The following is a 25,767-nucleotide window of genomic DNA, read 5'->3' as shown; positions in this document are numbered from 1 at the left end:
CTTAAGTTTGAAAATCCACATGGCTGGTTTTGAAACTCAGATCGGGGAGTTGGCTATATTTAAAACTTAGAGCATAGGAGTTGGCCACTTTTGAATTTTTAAATTTCAAAAGCAAACAAAATGAGAAAAATTCATTTAGTTTTACAAAACTGCAATTTTTTATGGACAAAATAATGCAAGTTTTAAAAAAAATTATTGTGCAAAGAAAACATAAAATTCTTATGAAGATTAATAAACTAAAAATTATTTATGCAATACCTGTGAATGCAGTATATCTAAGGGCAAAACTTTTGTTTGTTTATTCTGATATTACGCGAAAACTAACCGACCGATCGCTTTCAAATTTGTAAGATACAGTGGTCGTCTTAACTCAGGGAAGGTTTAAGCCGTATAACGAGGCCCTAGCTCCCTTGGGGATAAAATTGCGAATTAGAGATATTCATTAAATAAAAAATATATTAATCCTTTTACTTCACTATTATATTTCTGTCACCATGGGAACAGAAATAAGTTATGAATTTTTTTGTAGTCAAAGATGTACGAGTATGTACTCTAGTTACCGTAGTTTCTATTATTCTGTGTTTTCTAATTTAGTTTCTTTTTCAAGTTTCTATAAAGCCTGAAATACATTAATTGTTATTCATCAGTATTACTCTCACAACCATGAGCGTAACGTACTTTGCGGGGGACCAGGTTACTAAGTCCTTTGATAGACAGGAATAGCGAGCGAAGCAAGCTCTGTGGCTCTAGGATTGGCCGCAGGTAACCTCTGAGTCAGCTTTGGGGTTCATCCGGGCCAACCTGGGACCTCGGCTCAAGGCGACCCTGGGGGTAGATAATCGGGCGAGCGAAGCGAGTCCCGACCGGCTAGTAGGTAATAAAAAATTATGATGTTCATTAAATAAAATGACAACAGCTCTTTAAAACTAAAATTGTAAACAATTTTTAAAAAATAACGAAATGAGTTTTTATTTAGATTTTTGTATTACCTTCATTGATGTGTCCGGCACTATTCATAGTTTTTCAGGATACATTATTTAAACCAAATTAATCTAATAACCCTCACAAAAAAATACATTCTAGAAAAGAGTAGTACGTTTTTTTCACTGCATATAAAAGCACATTAGCAGCCATATTGAGAAATGGGGTCCATCAGAACTCACAACTTAGTTTCAGTGTTGGCCGGTTATGAAAAGCTATAATTCTGAGAAGCTGTCCTAATTTGAATCTAACTCAGAATTTTTACTTGTTTTTTTTCTACAGGTTCATTCACGGGAACCGGATGTTTTTGAAGTGGGTTGTACTCGGGCGTTCGTGGTGGGAGAGGCACGTGGCTGGTATCTGACGTTTCCTTTGTTCATAGCAATTACATTTTAGTCGTTGAGATGGAGCCGTGGACGCTAGACCAATGCCTGTACGCGTATGACAGTTTTGTGCGAAATGACGAATCCGTAACTGCTGTTCAGCGAGAATTCCGTCGTCAGTTTAATATCCATCGTAATGCAAGTGTCCCTTCTCGTAACTCAATATTGCGATGGGTAAACAACCTTCGAACAAGCGGTTCAAAATTGAAGAAAAAACCACCGGGTCCCCGACGAACTGTTAGCACTCCGGAGAGCATCGAACGAGTAAGGGAAGCCATTGTCAGAAGCCCACGCCACTCTATTCAGAGGCATTCAGCAGCGCTTCAAATGAGCACAAGTACGGTAAGACGAATTCTGCATACAGACCTGCATTTCCATCCTTACAAGATAGCCGTCGTGCAGCAGTTAAACGGGCAAGATTTCACGCAGCGATTACAATTTTGTCGACAAATGCTTACCATTTTTGAAGAAAATGAAAATTTGTTATTGTTAATGAGTGACTACATCTGAATGGCTTCGTCAACAAACAGAATTGCCGGTATTGGGCAGAAAGAAACCCACATCAGCTTAACGAGAGACCACTTAATAGCACAAAGGTAACTGTCTGGTGTGCAATAGGAAAGGTCGGTGTTATTGGACCATATTTTTTTGAAGAAAATGACGCTGCCGTAACTGTAACAGCTGATCGTTACATTGCGATGTTGAATACATTTTTCATCCCTGAGTTGCGAAACCGGGGAATCGATTTTCAAAATGTGTTATTGCAGCAGGATGGAGCTACAGCGCACACAGCGAGGGCAACGATGGCTGTTCTCCGTAACTTGTTTCCGGGACGGATCGTTTCCAGATTCGGCGACATTCCTTGGCCCCCTCGGTCCCCCGACTTGAGTAGTTGTATTTTTTTTCTGGGGGGTTTCTGAAATCGCGTGTGTACGGCAATAAACCGCGTACATTGGAGGACCTAAAGATCGCAGTTCGTCATCACGTCACCCAGATTGATGTAGACATGCTGCAAAGAATTGAGGCCTGTTACCGCGAAAGGCTACAACAATGTATTGCCCAAAATGGACATCACTTGTCGGACATAATTTTTCGTTCATGAGTAAGTAACAAATGCTTTGATTTAACAAGTGTTTCAGTACGAATAAAACTTTTTTAAAGTAAATATATTCAATTTTTTATGATTATTTTAAAAACATCCGGTTTCCGTGAATGACCCTGTATTATTAAAACGAAATAACTTTAGCACATTGTAAAGCTAATGAATACAGATAAAATACTTAATTTTTGGTAAAGAGGAGTTGGCTCCTCTTCAGAGGAGTTGAAAGCAGACTCTTCAATTTTATAACAGCAAAACTTGCAATTTTTCATTTCCTCCTCTCACACATTTTAACCTCTTATTCTGTTTCTTTTCCTTCTTCTCCACTTTTTACTTTTCCATCTACTTATTCTTATATTTCCTCCATCTCTTTTTAACCAGGTATTTTAATTTTTAATCAGTATATACAGTACTCTTTTTTTATTTTTTTGACTTCTAATATGTTTTAGAAATTAAACCTTTTTTTATTTCATATTTTTACCTTACATGAAAATTAAACAGAAAAATAAGATATTTAACTATTTTACATAATGTTAAATTTCATTAGTATTTCACGCAGTTCTTTAATTGCAAGTATGGTGATATATTATTATTGTCTTTCTTCATGTAAAAATCTGCAATAACAATTTAATTAATCTGCCGATTACTTTTTGTTATTGCTAAAATAAAAAACTCCATTTTTATTTTCTTGGAAAATAATTAAAAATATTATTGCACTAAAAATAGAATGCTATTTTCTGTTATGATATATGACAGTGTATGACATAAATTTAGTATTAATGACTAACGCTATGGTATGAAATTATGTCTGATGAACACTAAAATCATCAAATGAATTACATGACTCATGCAAGCAGTAAAACAAACAAGTCGTTACTGAAATACACACATATTTATGACGTATTTTGTTTGATAATGATGAAAAGATCCTTGATTGTCTGTACGTAATTGTTGGTTATTATCAAAAAATAAAATTTATATTATTAAAAAAAATTATATATTTATGTATAAAATTAATGAATTAACTTTAATAATGGAGTATATTTCTTTAATAGTTTTAATTTGATAATGAACAAAAAGGATTAAATTAAAAAATGTTATTTATTGAACTTATATCAGATTAGACATTAGTTAATAGGTCATAATTTTATGCCTTTATTACAATACTAATGAATCCAGCACTATTTAATTTCATCTATTAAAAAATAATAATATTGTAATTTAACATCATTATTGTTGTTATTGTTGAGATAAAATCAGACATTCAGAAAAATAATTACTCTTATCTATGTTAAAGTTTATCTTTTTCTTTTATTTATTACAAAAAAATTTAAATAGTCATTAATTAAAGAAATATTATTTAATATGACGCTAAACGTGTTTTTTTGGTTTTTATTATATTATTTAATTTTTTTTTTTTACATTGTACAAAATTTGGCGCGACATTGTTTTATATATTAAATAAAAAATGGTTGCCTCCATTTTCCGCTCCGCATTTATTTTTGGCAGAAATTGGCTTAAATTCTTAGATTACTTTACATTTTTTAAAAATCAATAAAATTGTGCATATAAATAAATGTCCATAAAAATCTGCAAATTAAAATGATTTAAATACAAATTAATAAAACTGAGATAATGATATTTGAAACAATGAATACTTATATACGAACACAAATATTTATTGTATAGGCCAAAAAGCTGCATACCTTTCAGAATTGCTTGAAACACATTACGATCATCCATTTTCACTTTTTTCCACCAAAAGAATTCGTATAAGTAGCAGTCCAGAAATTCTCTTGTTATGCCTGATTTACGGAACCTTTTTGTTTTTGTTTGTCAAAGAGTGATCAATGAAATTCTGCGTACGGTTCGTAGTACTGTACTCATAATTCCTTTTGAAATGACCTTTCTTTTTCCTGCTTAGCCTCTGGTAATTACCTTTCAGATAATACTTCAGAGGATGAATGAGGATGATACGTATGCGTCTAAATGAAGTGTAGTCTTGTACAGTCTCAGTTCGACTATTCCTGAGATGTGTGGTTAATTGAAACTCAACCACCAAAGAACATCGTTATCCACGATATAGTATTCAAATCCGCGGATACTAAATACTTTTATATAGTATTCAAATCCGTGGTGTAGTCAATTATAAAAATAACTGACTACTAGGACTTGAACGCTGGAACTCTCGACTTCCAAATCAGCCGATTTGGGAGACGCGTTCACCACTAGACCAAGCCGGTGGGTTTGTTAAAATGATCTATATTATTTTATAGCTCACTGATCAGAAATTACTATTGAGCCTGGTGTAATATGCTCTACTAGAATTAAGAGTATCTGCTGAACTATTATTACCTACTGCGAACATGATATATTCCCCCGTTCTACAGCATAATCTTCCGAACACCCACTGCTTTTGAGACCCTACCGAAATTGTTCTTCCTCCTTACGAATAGAAAGACTTGTCGTTCTCTACTGTCAGACCTGGGACATCAATTTGATTTTAAAAGCTTCTCGCAGGTAATTTCTCCAGGCAACAATTGCGTTGTGGTTGATATTTAATTCGTGTTTACAGAAGGCGTCAGACATTTCATAGCTCCATAAGTAATAAGTAAATAGTAAAATTTTATCATGCCTTAGTTTAGAGAGCCCTGCAACCACGTATTAGGCCGCATTTGTATATCGACTCGGCACTGCCTACTCTTGCACCGCCACAGTTCTAGATCATTCAAAATATTTAACGCTACGTCGTGCCCCCGATTACACAGTTTATGTTGTAGTAAAATATGAAAACTTTGAAACAACCTCGATTCATTTTATCTCTTGATAAAAAAACAATTCAAACAGATTTGCAGGAAGATCCATAAGGATACCGAGTTGTAATTATTACAACGGTTACAGTAACAGTACAACACTTCTCGAACACTGTACTGACGTAATCTTAAAAATAAATATCAAACAATCCATAATGTAATCCGACAAGTGAGAACTTTCTAAAGTCTAACGTAGTAATCATAATTGCATCAATCTCTTGATGGGGACTATCTTAAAATAAGACAGGAATAAGCAAGAACTTAAATTATAAATTTCGTTAAAACAGTCTTTAACAAGCGCAGCAATAAATGTTATATAAATCCTAGGGTAATGAAGTTCGACAGACCGGGGGTTGGATAACGGATGACGACCGAAAAATAATAAATCTTTTTTTTATTTTTTGTTTGGAATAATAACATATGAAATTTTAAATTTATCGAAATATTGAACAAACGGTATTTCATGTTCTAGAGCAAAGGAACGAGTATAAAGTATTAACATTATTTCTCTTATGGAAAAAAAAAACAAAAAAATAATTTTTTCTTCAAAAACCTTTTTTCTTAATAACGTTTTTCTTCTTCTCCATACATCATGTCTATTACCAAACGTAGCAACCATCAGGACAGTTAAACTTTAAATAACAGCTGACTGAAATAAAGAGCTGGATGATTTGAGAAACTATTGTTTTCAACCGTATCATTTTCGATCCGATCTGAGCTTCAGTTTCCCTTCATTTTTTCTTGAATTACGTGAAACGAAAATCGAACTTCTCTCGATGTCTCAACACGTAAAGTACTCCAACGTCATCTTCTTATCAATCTCAACTAGAGTACCCTTTTTTCTGGGACCACCGTAAGGTATTGCTTCAAAGGATGAGATGAATGACAATTTTTGTAGCGTGTGAAAATTTCATGCCTGACCGGGATTCGAACCCGGGACCTCCGGATGAAAGGCCGAAACGCTACCACTCGACCAACTAGAAGTACCTGTGTACTATTAATCAACCTTTTGTGTACAGCCTCATTTTTACCTTATTTTTAAGCGATCATTGTTAGAACTACGACTCGATTTTCTTTAAAATCATTTATGATGTAGCTCTCGACAACACCGTACAGCCAGCGCAGGGAAGATGTAGTATATTATAATTATCCTCAAAATTAAAATAATACTGTAAAGAAAAGTGCTAATTTTACTTTCGTAGTAGCATAGTTCTACAGCAAGAGAGAAAATATGTAATCAATCAAAATATAGGGTGTGGGGTATTTATTTGCATTTCTCGACGTTTCATCATCCAGGAAACCCATAAATAAAAAAGGGGAAATATTCGTACGTGTGCATGTGTGTTTGAAGCTTAATAACACTCACTGAGTAAACCGATTTTGATGAAATTTGGTACAGAGACTTGTGTAAATGGGGAATTTTGTTGGTAAAGGTTTGGGAGTCAGGGGGTATGAACTGAAAGTTGAGTTCATACTAAGGGAACTAGGAATAAATTTCGTTGTTGCGTATAATATTTTTCGTGGTTAGTTGTTTATTCAATCGCCTCGAATATTATGAGACATTTACGCACAAATTGGCTTTGTATAATGTAGAAACAGGCGCGGGATTCGTGCTTCCGCGAACTCGGTTAGTTAGTTTAGAGGGAAACGATGTAGGACATTCAAGATTCCGGATGAGGCCTGCAGCGAAAGCAAAAGCTGAGATAAATCACTGATGTAAATGTCTACCGAGACATTTCCGTCGGTGGCATCCCAACGAGGCCTGACTTCATACACCCATAAAAATTGAGGTTTTGAAGACAAAGAACATCATACCTCTTTTAATAGGCACAGTACCGAATCGGTTAATGTGGTTTTTAACCTTCTAAACATTACCTAAAACCTTTGTCTGTAATAATTTTTGATATGACCAACCTTTACGGCAAGGGATGACCAAAGTTTTGCTGGAATTGTATGAAGATGGGCTTGTCGTACGCTAACATGTGAAAATCTTTTCACATGTAACTATTGTATTGAGTAAATTTGAGGTTTTTCTTAATTTATAGGTGAAATATTTTTTATCTCCTACTTAGCATCGGTGAAATCTACCTTCTCCTTCTGCCGAAAGGTATTTTAATTTTTTTTTTGAGGAAAATTTTAGTAATAAAATTAAACAAAAATTTAATAGGGAATAAAATAATATTTTTACTATTATTAAGAAGTGAATTATTAAATTTCTAACACACGGCCACAGCTATACCGTAACAAGCAAAAATAAAATCTTTAAAAAATGTTTATTTTGATTATCAAAGTACAACTTATGAACTAAATAACATTAGTGTGAATGAAACCAGTACAATTTGAAAGTATTTTTTTTTTTAAGTTAATTGAGAATTAGTAATAAAAATTGAATTACTTTTAGGGAATAATAATTTAATGCTCAGTATTTTTCGATAATACTGGTTTTCGTGTATTGATAATGCACCGAAAAGTACCTACAATCGTATCTGAAGATAAATTAATCGTATTTTTGATAAATTAGGATATCAAAATGCTGAAAACGATTTATATGTTTTCTATTAATTTTATAACACCTTTTATGACACATCATTGTGTGACTGACTGTTGTGAAGACGGGAATTTTTGTTGCATCAGTTACTTTAAATAAAATATTAAATATGGTTTTTGTTCATTTTATTCTTATTTTCGTTGTTATTGGTGGAAGATACATTCCAGCTCTTTACCGGGAATAGTGAGATATCAGTGCTGTGAAAAAAGGGGATTGCTTTCTTTAAGGACCCAGAAAGAAAATAACAGTACGTTTTAGGTACAACATAATAAAATATAAATATTATTTATGTTTCTGTTTTACTTTCTGTTATGACTTCTTCTATCCTAAAAAACTCTCAATTCTCATTATAAAATATATATATATATATATATATATATATATATATATATATATATACTTACATTTACACTAAACCTAAAAGGATATCTAATCAATTTATCTATCGATCACTGTTGGAAATTTTGCTTGCTTCTTAGGAAATTTTCATTTCTCATAAATTTTTATAAATTGAATATCAAACCAATTTAAAAATTTATGTTTTACTATATACAGAGTGTTCTGGGACACATTTGCCGAACTTCAGGAATTGATTCAAGACACCAAAATGAGCAAAAAAAGTTCATATCGACCATAAATCTTTATTTGCTTTGTTTCCCTCCTGGACACTATTTTGTGATTTTCAACAAAAAAAAATTATTTCTCAGTAACGGATAAACCTATTTTAATTAAATTTGGCAAATCTAAGACTAGTGTCTTGTTCTACAAAATAAAGAATTTTGAAAACGTCACCTTCAAAAATTTCAAAATGGCGGCCATCTTAATTTTTTAATCTTCAATATTATTTTTGTAATTATTTGTTTGATCAAATTTTTACTTTTATAAAATTTATTAAGCATTTTATTTTTAACAGAATTACACCTTATTTGTAAAACTCCGTTGACAAACAATCGATTTATTGCAGACAATTAACCCGGCAGTACGTTTGCCCACCATAATGGAAGGTGATAATTTTTATTATTATTAATTTATTTTTATTAATTTACTATTATTACTTATTATTAATCAATTTTTATTACATTTAGTGGAGGAAAAAAATTAGCAGCTTGCATTACGATGCGCAAGCGTTCTTCCGGGTTAATTGTCTGCAATAACTCTATTTGACAAGGGTTTTTACAAATGAGGTGTCATTTTGTTCATAAATTTTTTAAAAGTAAAATTTATTCAAACAAATAATTACAAAGATATTGAAGATTAGAAAATTAAGTTGCCCGCCTTTTAAAACTTTTGAAGGTGACGTTTTAAAAGTTTCTATTTTGTAGAAGACACTAGTCTTAGATTTACCAAATTTAATTAAAGTAAGTTCACCCGTTCCTGAGAAATAATCTTTTTGTTGAAAATCACAGAAAAGCGTCCAGAGGGAAAACAAAGTAAAATAAGACTTATGTCGATATGAACTTTTTTGCTTATTTTGGTATCCTGAATCAGTTCCTGTAGTTTGGCGAATGCGATCTGGAACATTTCATTTAGTTAAACAATATACTAGAAAGGGAATGTATTATAATTTAATCAAATGTTGCACGTAGTAGTTTTTATAGATCATGAGCTCCCCTTCACTAAAAACAAACAAAAAAAAAAACACAATTTAGCATTGAAAAATTCGTGAAGGAAGTTTTCTGTAACTAAGTACGTAAGTATCTATTTTTCCTGTTTTTTGTTCGATTTCTCTAGACCGGAACAAGTAGTTTCTATGAAATATTGTTGGATAAATTTTGGTTACAATTAGTCAAGAGGTAGAGAGGTAAGTCAACGTGAATCCCGTATTTGAAAATTTTACTCAAATAGTAGAATACCTTTTTACATATCTCAATATTTCGTAGGAGGCTTATACACTTTTAGTTGAAATTTTATTTTTTTCACATTCCATATTCCATATATTATGTACATATATGTATAGTTTTTAAATTTTAACTATGATTTTTTAACTTTTGATTTTAAACGCTTTAATTTTAACTCCTGATGATGCCTTCCAAGTAAGCCGAAAGATCTGGAGTATATATAAACGTGGTGGTAAGGTAGAAGATTATATTAACTATTAATTTATATATGAATAAACCCATATGTAATATATAGATGGGAGGCTTTTTCTTTTAAGACTACTTGTTTCGAATGGTTCTTAAATATATGGAAAAAAATTCTATACCAAGTTAGTCAATTAGGGTTTGTCGTGGATTCACAGTAAAAGTCCATAAACAAATTCCTTCGATCGTTTCAAGGATGCATAGGTTTGCAGGTCTTCTCATCTTTGCCTAACAGGGCCTGACCCGTTTTTTTAAATTAGGAAAAACGTATAGGCCAGGAGCAGGTTTAAATTTCGGTTAAGATTCATATTTTAATTATTTAAGTTGTTCAGCGCAGAATCAATAAACATTAATGATCTGCTCCCAGTCGAGGTCAAAATTTTCCTATTTTCCAAGAGGTTTTGAATTACTCAACAGCTGGAAGAATGAATTTTCAAGCTATTCTCTAGCTGGGAGGTTTTCCTCGTGTTACAGTTCTTCTGTGTGTAGAACATCCTTTCATATCATTCTTAACTACATCTGATCCCTCATACGTTTTTTTCCAAATTAGAAGAATAGAAGAAACTTTGTTAAACGATATGAAAAGGTTCTATGTATCCTTGATACGATCGAAGGAATTTGTTTACGGACCAATACTGTAAATCAACAACAAACTCTAACGCATTAATTGTGTATAGAATAGATTTAGGACTTCTAATTGCTTCTAAAATACGAATTTAAATTAGAGTAGAAATAAATTAAAATTAAGTGGCCAAAGTTGTGACTTAAAACTTGTTTTTAAATACTTCTAAAAACATATACAAAGTTAGTTATTGTGGTCAGTATTAAAATTTAAAAATATCAAAAATTTCCAAGAAACGTAAATTTAAAATATTCCTAAATTATATCATATTTAAATATCTTCAAAACAGGAAGTTCACTATTTATTTATTCATTATAGATTAGATAAAATACCATCAAATTATTCCATTTTTATTTTATGTACAGTGAGACAATCAGTGTATTATCTCATCAAGAATAAAACAAATAAATTAATACGTATTTATTTTATATTATTAACCCTAGTAATTTTAATTTCTCTTATCATTACAGAATACAAATAAAAATAAATATTATTTACAGATTTTAAGACTTATAAATTCATCGCAAATTTACAAAATTTTATAATAAAATATTATGGTTAATAATAGCTTAAAATTACTTCGTTTTATCTTTTTTTGGTACTATTATCAACTTGATATTAAAGTATAAATATTTACATACATTAGTGTAATTTTACATATCGTGCCTAAATATTTTTTCCTAGTAAATTATTCACTGTCCAATCTCTCTATGACTATACCACATGATTTAAATTTTTTTTTTTTTTTTTTTTTTGTCTTCAGTCATTTGACTGGTTTGATGCAGCTCTCCAAGATTCCCTATCTAGTGCTAGTCGTTTCATTTCAGTATACCCTCTACATCCTACATCCCCAACAATTTGTTTTACATACTCCAAACGTAGAATATTCGACCTGATTTAAAATGAACAGGTCGAATATTCTCTAACCTAAATTAATTCATATTGCTATTGGCATCAATAATAATATTTTTCTATTCGTAGAGTTTCTAAAAACCCCATTAATAATAAATATCTATGCAACATTGTATATAAATTAAACTATTTAATACACGAGTTAAATAAAATATTCTCAGAAATAACTAACAAGGATACTGTTAAAAATTCACAAAAAATCTGATATTTTCCAACATTATTTAATTTATTATTTATGTAACTATCTAAATTTTTAGTATAAATGCGCAACTGCTATAATCCATGGAGAGAAATATGATTTTATAACAATCGTTATTAGTCCCACCTATATAACACCAATGCCACACCAACTGTAATGAAGTTTGTTTCGTTACTTTGTACAAAAAAACAACAGACCACGTCAGTAGGATTTTTGAAGAACTTACCCTAAACAAAAACTCTCATTTTCCTTACTACCTTTCATATCTTTTTCTGAGCTTCCGGTATTATTAAGAATAAAAGAGAAGAAGCAAATTATGTGATCATTACTTGTAACTCCCCTCCATAATGATATCTCCACCATGACTTCGTATTAATGGTTAATCTCAACTATTATTGATAATATTATCAGTCCTAATACTTAAATTAGTATTATTACTAGTATTACAGCTGATATCATAATACCAATATTACATATCACAGTTGAATGATGAAATGAAAAGACAGAACCAAAATTGCCAAATTCCATTATAACAGATCTCTTGCATTAAGCGTTACAATAACTCGATAATGCTGTACAAAAACATTAAGAATAGATTAATTTTTCGGTCTACCTGAAATAATGATATTCCTTTTATCTGTTTAGCCTTCAGAGGATGAATGAGGATGGTATATATGAATGTAAATGAACAGTTATCTTCTTCAGGTCAGCTCGACAATTCCTGAAGTGTGGTTAATTGAAACCCAATTACCAAAGAACATCCGTATCCACGATCTAGTATTCAAATCTGTATAAATGCCTTTACTAGTTTTTGAAAATTACAAATCTTGACTTCGAAATCAGTTAATTTGCGATGACGTGTTCACCACTAGACCTACCCGGTATCGACAATAATAATACCATTTATCAATTAATCACACACATCAGAAATGGTCGACCTGAGACTATACAAGACTACACTTCATTTACGCTCGTACAAATAATCCTCTGAAGTAATACCTGACGGTGATTCCCGGAGGCTAAGCAGGAAAAAATTATTTTAAGGGTTAACAATATTACCGAGTAGTTAGAATTTGTGTGATTCGGTAAAAATTTCTCCTTTGACCTGTCGAATTGTGTTTCCCATACCATGATTAAACATAAAATGTGGCTACGTGCAAACCGAATAAAGTTAGATATCCTGATTCCTTTTAGTCTGAATACAATTATACAAAAAATCCAGCCTATTTTATTTAGTTCTTATGTTCATTAGAAGTGCCAAGTTCTCCTTAATGTAATAATACCAATGTAATATAGTAATAGTTGGTCATAACAATATTTATGGTTTTGAGGTTATTACAGACATTCTTTTCATAAATTTTTATTTCAGACATGACTGTATTCTTTGAACTGACTTACGATTTGAAATATTATTAATATTTAAAGATTGACAGTGGATATACTTATAGTATAAGAATAGGTTAAGGGCATAAAGCTATCAATTTAGATCGAGAAATAAGAGAAAAATTGTTCCATGTTACATTGAATATCGCAGGGGATAATCCGAGAAAGGAGGTGAAGGAAAAACAAAAATATTGCGGTTGAATTACGTAAGATATTGGTCCGGATGTAGGGTGTCCATAAAGTCTTTCCATGATTACAAAAATTTATTACAAGTTACAGCTATGTGGTTTGTGGCAAAAGAAAGAAAAAATTATCAATCCTAATAATCGTTTTTTTTATAATGTTATTTATTATCTTTTCTCGCTTTTTTTCTCTAAAATAATTCTTTCAAATTTCATCTCGTAAAATTATACCTTTTCCTAATTTTGTAAACGTCGTATAAATTTAATTTCATTAAGTGAACAAACGATTGAGTTATCTTATAAATATTAAGACACAGTATATTCTTTAAACTTGAATATCAAAACAAGTAGAATGCAAAAGAAAGATAAAATAAAGCTTGACTACAAAAACTCCACATTATATGATGTCTATAAGTTGTACCAACACATCTATCTAAAGAGTAAACTCAGGAATTTATTAATATTTAAAGATTGATGCTGGATATACTTATAGTGTAAGAACATAGGTTAAGGACATAAAGCTATCAATTTAGATCGAGTAACCACTCGATCTTTTATGCCCTGTTTATTTAATTGTATTTTCTACCCCGAGAAGGACTAACAGATTTAAAAATATTGGATATCACTTTCAGTTTTAAAAATTTTTTTCCCAAATTAACTTGTTCTCAATATCACAATAAACGGATATTTTAATTACTTATTTAAGAAAAAACAAACTTTTTAAGTATTGTGAAATCAATCTCGATCTCTCCACGATATAGTATTCAAATCGTATAAAAGTAACTGACTTTACTAGGATTTGAACGTCGAGAGTTCCAACTTTCAAAAAAGAAATCTGCAACCCATATTTTTTGTTAATGAAATTTATAATTTGTTTCTTTTCTTTTGTTTTTTTTTCTTAACCTTAACCTTATATTACGTTTTTAATTTATTTTAAAATTACACTTATTTATTTTCCAATATATATTTATTTAGTAAATTATTTTTATACTCGTATTTTTATCAAAAATTATTTGTAATTAATGATTTTTTTTTTATTTTATAATTATTTCCCATACATAACATTTTACGAAATCCGATATTATGTATACTATACTTTACTGATTAATTTCCTTCCCACATTGTAACTTTTAAAACAATTTTAATTTTTCAATTTGAAAGAAATAAATTCTACTGTCTAGTTCTGAAATTTTGTTTATTTAATTTATTTATTCAAAATTTCAATCTATTGTTCCGTCGGATTGGAGTCTCATGGCAAGAAAATTTTAACAATTACAATTCCAGGAATTAACAAAATATTAACTTTATAATAAAACATTTATAGAAATTTTCAATTTATAAAAAAAAATTGCGACTGATTTAGGTACGTACAAAAATATTAAGTTTACAAGAGAAGAATTAATAACTGAACCAAACGTTAAATAACAAAAAACAAAACAGTCATGAATTAATTTTATTTTTAATTAACGAGATATCATTTGTCTTTCTTGGAATCAGATACTAGTTGTTCGGAAGAACAGTTTAATCATGTAGTTGAGAAAACATTTTTGGTAGCCTGTTTCATAAAAGCTGGCACACGCAATCTGAAGATGTAGAGACACAATCGGAAAACTTACCATCCAAAAACGTTTTTTCCTTTCTGGTGAAATCGGATAAAAAAAGGTTTTTCATATTTTTTAAAAAGAGTTAATACATTAAAAATATCAATATTTCATTGCTTCAATTGGCAAAGCAATTATCCAATAAATCGAATGACAATGCATCAATGTTCGATTTGCGTTTGTCCATTCTTTTGATTTTTAACAATTAATAATTCCATCTTATCAATAAAAAGTCAAATAATACAAATATATTATTTTAATGGAAATAATAATAGTCATGCCTTTATATTATCATAGACGTTCAATTAATAAATACCAAACTTAATCTCTTGCTTTATTTTTTTCATTTTGGTTAATAATCTTTCAGACAAAATAAAATTTAAAGTACTTATTTCTACATAGCGAAATTGCTGAAATAAGTGATTCATTAATGAGCTGACTGTGGTCAGCTCAAAATAGTAGTGTGCTACTATTTTGTTTTACCGTATGTTTTTTTCCCTCTACTTTTTTAAATTTCATCTAATTTATTCTTAAAGAGAGTACATAATTAGCATCAAATTTTTTTAACATTAAGATATTACTTCTACTTTGATTACATATAGATTAATAATTGAGCGTATTACCTGAATTTTTTTCATATTATTAATTTTTTTTTAAGATCACTTAGTGTTCTTTTTTTTCTTATTTAACATCCGGGACCACCGTTAGACATTGCTTCAGGTGATGAGATGAATGATTTGTAGCGTGTGTGAAAATGCCATGCCTGACCGGGATTCGAACCCGGGACCTCCGGGTGAAAGGCCGAAACATTACCACTCGCGTCACGAAGGCCGGCTTACAATGAGAGGTTAATAATTTTTAATTAAGTTAAATTATTATTAGGTTAAATTTAAAAAAAAGTTAAAAAAAGGAAATGAAATCGGATTCTCGCCGATGTGCCTTCCCCTTGTAAGATCCAAATATTTCATTAATTAAAATCGCATTTGGCTATAACTCTGGAACCAATGAAAATATCTACCACTTATGATAGATATATCGTTGACAGGCTTTCAATGAGGGCTGATTACTGCAGTTAAGAAAAAGTCAAAAATTCAATTTTTTGGGGATTTTGGGCTTTTTTGGACACCTTTGGTCAGTCGATTGCAATCAAATGAGAAGATACAAACCTAGATGTTACAACAGCCTTAAATCCAAAATTTCAACATTCTACAGCAAATCGTTTTTGAGTTATGTAAGATACATACGTACGTACAGAAGTCACGCCGAAACTAATCAAAATGGATTCAGGGTTGTCAAAATGGATATTTCCGTTGAAATTTGAAAACCGAAAATTTTCGCGATTACAATACTTCCTTGGTACAAGAAAGTAAAAATAAATCGATTAGTAAAAATAATGTATATTACTACTGTAATTTGTAAAAAAAAGACATAAAAACCATACAATTACTAATTTATTTTTCATTATTGGTTATTTATTGTAATGTGGCAATTTAAAGAATAACACATTAAATTGAAAAAAAATTATTAAGTAGATAATTAATTACTGTTCCTAATTATTCTAAACTATAGAAAATAATAAACTGTAATAAAAGAAATAAGTATTTATGAAATTTTAAATGAATGAAATTATTTGAGGTCAGATTATAATTTGTGATGATTACAAATGAATTTATAGAATTACTTTTTTATATCGGAAGTTAATAAATTTTTTTGTTGGTTTTATTCAAGTCTATCACGCATCTTCTGTTAGCCTCTACGTAATATTCGTTTATTTTATACGAGTTCATAAATAAAATAAATTGTTTATTTATTTTTAATTAATTGCTTTATACACTAATAAGCCTATTTAAAAAAATAACACATTAAAATAGAAAAAAATCAGTTTTGTCTTATCTAGACCCAGATATTGTCGACCTTGTCAGATTCTTTATGAATAATTTACGGTAAACTTTAGGCAGAGGATTTAGTTTTAGTTTAAAAATTCGATTCCTTTATTTTTTAGAGCTTTATTGAGAACAATTAAAACTTGACTTTTATTTTACTTTTTACTTCCTTGTACGAAGTAAAGGAATTATTGTAACCGCGAAAAATTCCGGTTATCAGATTTCAACGGAAATTTCCATTTTAACCATTCCTGAATCAATTTTGACTTCTTTCGGCGTGACGTCTGTACGTACGTATCTATCTCGCATAACTCAAAAACGATTAGCCGTAGGATGTTGACATTTTGGTTTTAGGAGGACTGTTGTAACATCTACTTGTGCGCCTCTCCTTTTGATTGCAATCGACTGGACCAAAACTGTCCAAAAAATCTAAAATCCAAAAAAAATTGGATTTTGGATTTCTTCTTAACTGAAGTAATAAGCCCTCGTTGAGAGTTGTTCAATGATAAATCATAAGTGGTACTTATTTTCTTTGGTTCCAGAGTTATAGCCCAATCAAATTTTAATTAATGAAATATTTTGATCTTACAAGGCACATCGGTGTGAATCAGAATTCATCTTCTTTTTTTTAATTTAAATTATTAATTTATTAATAATTATGAACTTCTGATTGTAAGAAAGGTTTTAAGAGAAATAATAATTCAATAATAACAATAAAAAAATAAAATATGAAAAAATATCAGAAGTTATTAATGAAGTAAAATTTTTTGTACTTTTCATATTAAAAAAATGTGTATATGTAATTTAATAGGCGTAAAATAAAGTCATGTGGTGTCCACATCAATTTTTTTTTTATGGACTTATTACTCTCTTTTATTACACCTCCATTTTACTTTATCTTCTGATTATTCATGTATTAATGAATCAAGGTTAAGAATAACCGAAGTAGATATTTTAGAGGCGCCGTAATAAAAACCGAGAAAAAAAAATATTTGTATAATTTCCATTTCCAGTTATTATTTGTTTTTTTAGCTGAGAACCAAAATAAGTACCCTCTGGGGTAAACCTATTATCATCCAGTTATTTCAGCCAACATAGAGGAGTTTTTCTTCTTATTCTATTCACCAAATTAAAATTATCATTAAAATATTTTTTGAAAATAAATTTTCCAGTAATAAAAAAAATTATAAAACTATTTTTTTTATATAATAGTTTTTATATAAAATGGAAATCGCTAATGTAAAATGCAATTTAAGTGTAAAATGCTAATTTAAATGTAAAATACATTTAACTTAAATAACATTTAAGTTATTTAAATCCAGTTCATTTAACTTAAATGTTATTTAAGTTAAATGAACTGGATAAATGACAAAATATTTCTGCCATTAAATCGAAAATACGAGTATTACTAACTAATTAAGGAAGGAATAAGCTATTCGAAAACAAAAGTTAAGATTTATTGGCAAACCTTTATATAAAATATAATAAGAAACGACAATGACGATTTCTGGTAATTTAACCATAATGGTTTCAAATCTTGTAGACTAAAAATTTTTAACGTAAAAATTTCATTGCTTATAGTTATTATAAACAATTGCCGTAAATGTCGTATGATGTCAAACTAAAATTAATTAAGTTAATGACTAAATTAAACCTTACTTAACAGTAAATGTTCGTGAGATTATAAATATTATTTCTTGAGGCTATTTCTCATTATTAAAATTAATAATTTTATAATCCTTTTTCATATTATGAAAAATGAAAAGAAAAATATAATGAAATTATTTTATCAAAAAAAATTGTCTTTATATTATTATAGCGTAAATTTGTTTTATATTTAGAAATTTTGTATATTATTTTAGGGATATTAAACCAAATTTCACCAGAGGACCTCGGTGTTTTCTCTGACATCATCGGGGCGTTTACAAAACAAACATATAATCACAAACAAAACATTTTACATGATGAAACCCATATTATAGAAGTGGCAGATTGATCCTGCACATTTAGTTTCTAAACTACAGTCTTAAATCTTTTTTTAATTCCTTGAGCTTTGCACAAAAAAATTAATTTTTTTTTTCACTTTTTTACATCTATTTTCTGTTATTGCTTCTAAATTTTATATTAAAAAAATATTCAAAACAACAAAAAATACTTAAATGATCATCAATCATGGTTAATCATACTTAAATGATCATTACTGGCAGAAGAAATTTATTAAGATATAAAATAAGATAAAAGAAGGCCCTTTAAGCAAAATGTCTAAGCCTTTAAAAAAAATCGGTAAATGATAACATCTATCTTATAACTGTTTATAAGATAGATCTATTTAAACTTGAACTTTAGAAAATCTCTAAAAGTAAATGGTTAATAGCAACAGCTAGAAAAACTGAAATTAAACAGAAAAAATATAAAAATTCTTACAGAAATTGAGATGACTTCGAAAAAAGCTTCAAAACATTTCTTAAAGGATATTTTTAAATAATTTTACTGAGTACAAAACGCATACGAATGTGAAATAAATAATTATCAGAGTTTAAGCAGAATAATTTTGTAATCAATCGGTGAAAGTATACGAAAAACAAAGAATTTAAAAAAATTGCTTCGCCAATAAAAATTTAAAAATAATACTAGATTATTTTTTTATTGTATTTTCATTTATTAACTAAATAAAAATTTTCCTTGACTGTAAACTACCTCTAATTATCCAAGAATTATATTTATCAGAACACTTGATCATCTAATAAACAATCATTCACCAATTCGTAACTTATAAATATATATATATATTTTTAAATATATAATATATATATTCCTAATCCTAATAATAACGATCTTAAATAAAAGTAAATAAATATAAAATAGCTTTATTCCAGTAAGTTTTAATTCATCAAAAAAAATATTTCAATGTAAAAATAAAACATTGCACAATAAAAATCACAATCACTTTTTTTTTAAACAACTGTACGCAAATTTTGTTGCTTGATCCTTGAATATAGGGTAGAAGAAAAAAAAATATATGTGGTGCAAAAAGCCGCTAAATTTCCGAAAACCTTTTTACTAGGGCGAATTTAAATTTAGTTAGGATAAGATTACACTTAGATAAAAAAACTTCTATTAATTTACTCGATAAAATGAACAATTTTATCAATCAAACTTAGGCTAATAATGATAAGAAAGAGTTAATAACCTTAAATAACGGATGATAATAATTTCGAATTGATAAGTTGTTACTTTAATTTTTATTTATCTTAGAATTAAAGACATATTTTTAAATGAAACTAACCTATAATTCTCCGCTCTTGTTTTATCATAAATAAAATAACTAACAATTTCTTTCATACGTATGACGTTTTAAAATAAAAATAAAAAACTGGAATAAAGCAACTTTGCTTACGTTTACAGAAATGAATATATTTAAATTGGGGAATATATAGTTGATGAATATATTTAAGTTCAATATTTATTGTGATAAATAAAGTAAAGCCTGAACAACAATTATTTTATAAGAATTACCGTAGTAAGCTAATCAAGTGTATCAGATCAAAAATTAAATTAAGTATCATTTTCATGAATTACATATCTTTTTGCACAACCTGAATTAAAAAAAAAAAACACTAATGACCTAAGGTGTCTATTTCTTAAATTAAACGTGATTGTTAATTAATTGATATTTGGTCATACTAATGAACACTATTTAAGAAATTTTACATTTTTTTAGTTATACAAATAATCGGCTTTTAAGAAAAATTCTAAAAAAAAAAATCACTTAAAAGTAAATAAATTTAAATAATAAATAATTATTCTTTTAAAAGAAAACCTTACTTGTGCTGGTATTCCTTCTTTAAAAATCAATTCAATTATATGTTAATCATATGCAGTATTTCTCTATGCAACCTCTAACACACACAATAAAGAAATATGAACTAAAAAGTTAACATAGATAATGTATTGTATAATAATTATTTAGGTTTTAACACTAAATTCATTATTTCAGGGTCACTACACACAAGATACTAAATAACATGATGTACATAATATAATTGTATGAAAATCAAACGTACATTTCATTAACCCCCCTCCTATTACTCTCAAACACTACACTCTTTTGATACTCCCCCTTCCACTTTTTGATACTCCTTTTCCATATTCACTTTAATATACCAAACAAAACATAATTTAAAATATATATATGTTTTTTCCAATGTATTTTTTTCATAAATCGTTGATTTTAACGCAATTTTATTTATGATCAGTCTGTAGCTTAAAATTAGACTGAAATTATTTAATAAGATACGCTTCATATAGAAAATTATATTAGATTTAACAAATTAAACAATAGATTATAGTGTTATATAAAAATATAATTACGTAACAATATTTTCCCGTTACAAATATTATCATCACACGATATTTATTTACGTATTATAAATTACGTAAACTGATAAAAATTAATTACATTTTTATCATTCATTTTACAAATTTTTGTTTTGGTTTTAAACGTTAATATTATTACCATTTGTACAAAGTTTTAACCATATTTTAATCATATTTTTAAAAATATGAAAAAAAAGCTGACAAGAAAATTGTTATACTTTTCTGTCACTGGTTATTTATTCTTATATAATGGAAAAATAATGAAACATAAAAAATATTTTTAATTCAAAAAATCGATATTTATTTAATTTTTCCTGTTCCCCACTCCCAAAAAATAAAGTTCCTCCCCCAAGAAAGTTTCCCATTCTCCTCAAAAACGTTTCTTGATCTGTCTATGTTTAATGGAAGAAACTAAAAACAAAAATCCACTGTAAAACGTACAACCAATGAAAACCTATCTAAGATTTAATTTTGGGATAGGGTAAATTATGATAACATTTTTTTTTTAATAAAATTATTAAAATTCAAAATAAACCAAAAAATCGTTTTAATTCCTAAAACCGATATTTTTAAACTTTAATTGGATCCCCTACCACCAATACTGCCCCAGAATTTGTTTGATGTTTCCAGTACTGTTATGCCTAGGAAGATATAAAAAAGAATTCTGTTAAAAATATCTTACGAATAAAACGAAAATTTTTTTTTCCATTTTGAGAGGTGAAGAATTTGGAAACAAATGCTTTTCAAGTGGTAAGGTAAGCATGTGCGCATATACTGAGCTTAATATAAACTGGGATTATGTTTGAAAATTTTGAGAAAATTGAACCCAAAGAAATTATCTACTCCACTCCTTGGAGATATTAACCACAAACGTTTATCAATAAATTGTCCGATATACACGAGTTTCTGTACCAGATTTTATTAAAATAGGTTTATCCAGTCTAAAGTTATTAATTATCAAGCATGCCAACACACGTACGTATGATAATTACCCCCAACTTTTTTTGACGTTGGGGACCCTGAGAAATGAAACGTCAAAAAATGAAATACACTCATACCCAATTTTTTGGCTAAGTACCATACTCTCTTCTTGCAGCGTAGGCTAGATCTACGATGCCAGTAAAATTAAAAAGCTAATTTTCTAAAAATTAATTTCAATAATTAAAAATAATTTTAATTAAAAAGTTATTTTAACTTTCAAAGAAAATCATTCGTTAAACGATGCATGGAGTTTCAAATCTTAATAAATTCCTAAATATACAATATATACTCTCTCAATTTTCTCTGTTTAGCCTCTGGAACTACCGTAAGGTATTACTTCAAAGGATGAATGAGGATAATATGTATGAATGTAAGTGAAGTGTAGTCTTTTACAGTCTCAAGTCGACCATTCATGAAGTATGTGATTAATTGAAACACAACCATCAAAGAACACCGGTATCCACGATCAAAGTACTTTTAAACGATTCAAATCCTTATAAAAGTAACTAACTGCCTTCACTACGATTTGAACCTTAGAACTCAACTTCGAAATGAGCTGATTTTTTTTTTTTAATCTACGGGACCACCGTTAGGTATTGCTTCAGAGGATGAGAGGAATGATTTTTAGCGAGTGAAAATGCCATGCCTGACCGGAATTCGAACCCGGGACATCCGGATGAAAGCAGAGACGCTACCACTCGCGCCAAGGAGGCTGGCGAAATCAGCTGATGGGTGATGAGGAGTTCACCACTAGACCAACCCGGTGGGTAAATATATAATATACTACATAATTAAAAAGAATGACCCGATTTCAAGCAGATATATATCATAACATAGATGTGTAACAATTACACGACAAATTAGTATTATTTAAAAACTTTTAAATAATAATACGGCTTCATGAAAGGGGTTGGCACCGAGAATTGCACCTTAAATGCTCTTGCCGAGGTGGAAAGCGCCGACTGTAAATATTTTTTGGCAATTTTTATTGACATAGAGGCACCATTTTCTTCCTTGTATTGGAGTTCTGTCCTTTACGAGTTGGAACGCCGCAATGTTTCCGTAGCCCTCCAGACCGTAGTACGTGAATATTTGTCTAACGGAACAGCTCTATTTAAGGATGCGCACCTAGTTGTGGAAAAATCTGTCACCAGGAGAAGCACGCAGGGTTCCGTTCTCGGTCCCTTGCTGTGGAACCTGGTATTCATTTGTACATGGTGTACCAAGGTGTCTTCAAAAGTATAACCTCTTATCCTGTGTCTGTTTGAACGCATTGGTTGGAAAGAAATCGAGCACTTTTTCAAAATTTAAGGAATGCCCAGGGCAGAGCCTTAATCGTATGCACTGGTGTTTTTAAAACATGGTCCTACGAGGCTACCACGGTATTGGGAAAGGATCTCCACTTCGATTTAGTGGTAAAAGTTCGGTTGGCGTATGGAGATTGCGAAGAGGTAGGGAGGCCGCGGCATTTGGGTTGTGGTTTCGAGCCGGGCCTTTACCGGAGCGGAACGGTTATCATAATGCACCGGTTCTAAAATTCGAACAGTTGCCAATCTCTCGTTTGCGGAGGAGGCTTTACAGCCTCGTGATAGAAGCATGACAGCAAGACTGGCACGCCACGACTAAGGGTAGATCCTTGTATAGATTTATACAGAACTTGGGGGGATGGTACGCCTCTAGTTCGTTTTTAAGAACAACGGGAGCCCAATTGCTTTCCAACCACGTGAATCTGAACCAATGAGCTGATGAGCTGTTCGTCTGAGCTCCAGTCGAATGAAGACATGATTTTCGACTGCCCAGCTCTTGGGGGGGCGAGAACTCAGGCCATTCTGGAACTTAGAGGTCAAGGGGAAAATTGGCCACTCATAAGCGGCGAGTCAATGTGGCGTGAGCTGAATTTTCGGACCGTGTGGTTATTCCTTGATGACGTTGCTTTTTTCAACCGGCATCAGTAGTTTAAGGGATATATGACTCCTACGCTTTCTGTGGGAAGCTACTCTCGAGAAATGGCTGGCCATCGGCCAAATATGGCTTCAAGCGCTTTAATATGGTGGATAGGGAATTTGTGGCATTCAGCGACCTAGACGTGGCAGATAATTGCTGTCCCTGACGTAATAATTTTATTTATTGACAAGTTATATATTTTAGTATGTAGACGGGATACACCTAACCATTTTAGTAATATATGACAATGAACGGTGGGAACGGAAGCGACTGGTGTAGGGCACCATGCTTATTCTGCTCACGCAGTTAAGTAAGCTCTAGGATCTAATTTAGGATATTGGTTGCTAAACCGTGTTGAGGTACAGTAGCCGTTTGTGGCACGGACATTCAGTCTTACGCACTAGGGCGACCGAATGGGATGGTGGTGGTGGTGGGACAACCAATACCTAAGAGCATATACAGAGATCTATATATTTTCTTTTTTTCAGTTATATGAAGAGCTTGTGCCATTTGTAATCGGTATGGCTTGAATGTAAGCGTCTTAATTTACGTCTTAACATACTGTCCTCTTAGCCATATGGGGGATAGAAAGTTCTCGAGTAGCGCGACGAGTGGACTTTTTTGGGCTTGGCTGAAAAACCTATTGAATTTTTTGTCAATTTTTCTTTGAAGTGCATTGTGATTTATTCATTTATAATTTATTTACTTTCAAATTTTGTTGTGGCCTGAAAAATTTTTCAAATAGGTTTAATTCTACGCTATATATATATATATACACACACACACACACACACACACACACACAATGAATTTACTGATATAGTTATTCTATAAAACGTATTTAAGTAAGTTTTCAGCTCACAACAAAAGTTGGAAGTAAATTGTTATACATATCAATAAATCACAATCAATTTGCTAGGCTATACGTTACGAACTGCTCATAAAAATAGAAACCTATAACTAGATGCATATTTCCTTTTTTTAAATTGCCATCAGCAGATGCAGATGAATTATTCAAAGTAAATCAACAATTAAAAATTATAAAATAAATGAATATATATGTGTATTAAGTCTCATAACCAAACTGGTTGTGTGTGAGACACAAATCACTCCTGAAAAACTACTATAGATATTCTTAAAAAAAAAAATCGTATTTCAGACTTACTGAAGAGTGAAGTATTTACATGAGATATACGTATAGACATATACGTATATGAGATATACGTATTTACGTGAGATATTTACATTTGGTGCAGTAATGAATATTCCGCCAAATGGACCCTCGTACATTATATAGAAAATATTTATTTTATCTATTAATATATTTATTTTACTCATTTTTATAAAAAAAAAAATTAAAACATCTTTTTAACAGTTGATCGTTCGTTTTTAAAATTATTTTTCAATTACTTTTTTTTCATATAAATAACCTGAATGTTTAGATAACAGTTCAGTTTTTGAAAACGATTCCTGAGTTTTTTTTTTTATTTATTATAATATTATGTAAATGAAATAGTTATATTTTTTAATTAATCAAAACTTGATGTAAAATATCTGTAAAGTAATCAAGATATTAAAAATTAATTGTCAAACGACTTTTTTTTAATTTTATTTAATTAAATAAACCTTTAATAAAATGATGTAACAGATTTTTTAAAATAATTTTAGAATATTAAAGCAGTTACGTGTGAAAATTTCACAATAACAATTCTCTTACTGAGATTAAAAAAAAGGATAATAATAATAATAATAGTAAATGAATCAAATTATTTTTAAGT

The 25,767-nt window shown here is 29.9% G+C and overlaps 1 protein-coding gene across 1 annotated transcript in view; it reads right to left on the bottom strand.

The window, feature by feature from the left end:
- The window catches only part of LOC142326228 (protein peste-like), a 69,416-nt gene extending 48,544 nt beyond the window's left edge, over positions 1-20,872 (bottom strand). Inside the window, exon 1 of the mRNA XM_075368526.1 lies at positions 20,513-20,872. The gene's annotated coding sequence lies outside the window, so the exon portion shown is untranslated. The remainder of the gene's footprint in view (positions 1-20,512) is intronic.
- Between the last annotated feature and the right edge of the window lie 4,895 nt (positions 20,873-25,767).

Source organism: Lycorma delicatula, chromosome 6 (genome assembly GCF_047948215.1).
Source record: "Lycorma delicatula isolate Av1 chromosome 6, ASM4794821v1, whole genome shotgun sequence".
Taxonomy (NCBI): Eukaryota; Metazoa; Arthropoda; class Insecta; order Hemiptera; family Fulgoridae; genus Lycorma; species Lycorma delicatula.
This window is presented reverse-complemented; position numbering and strand designations above follow the sequence as displayed.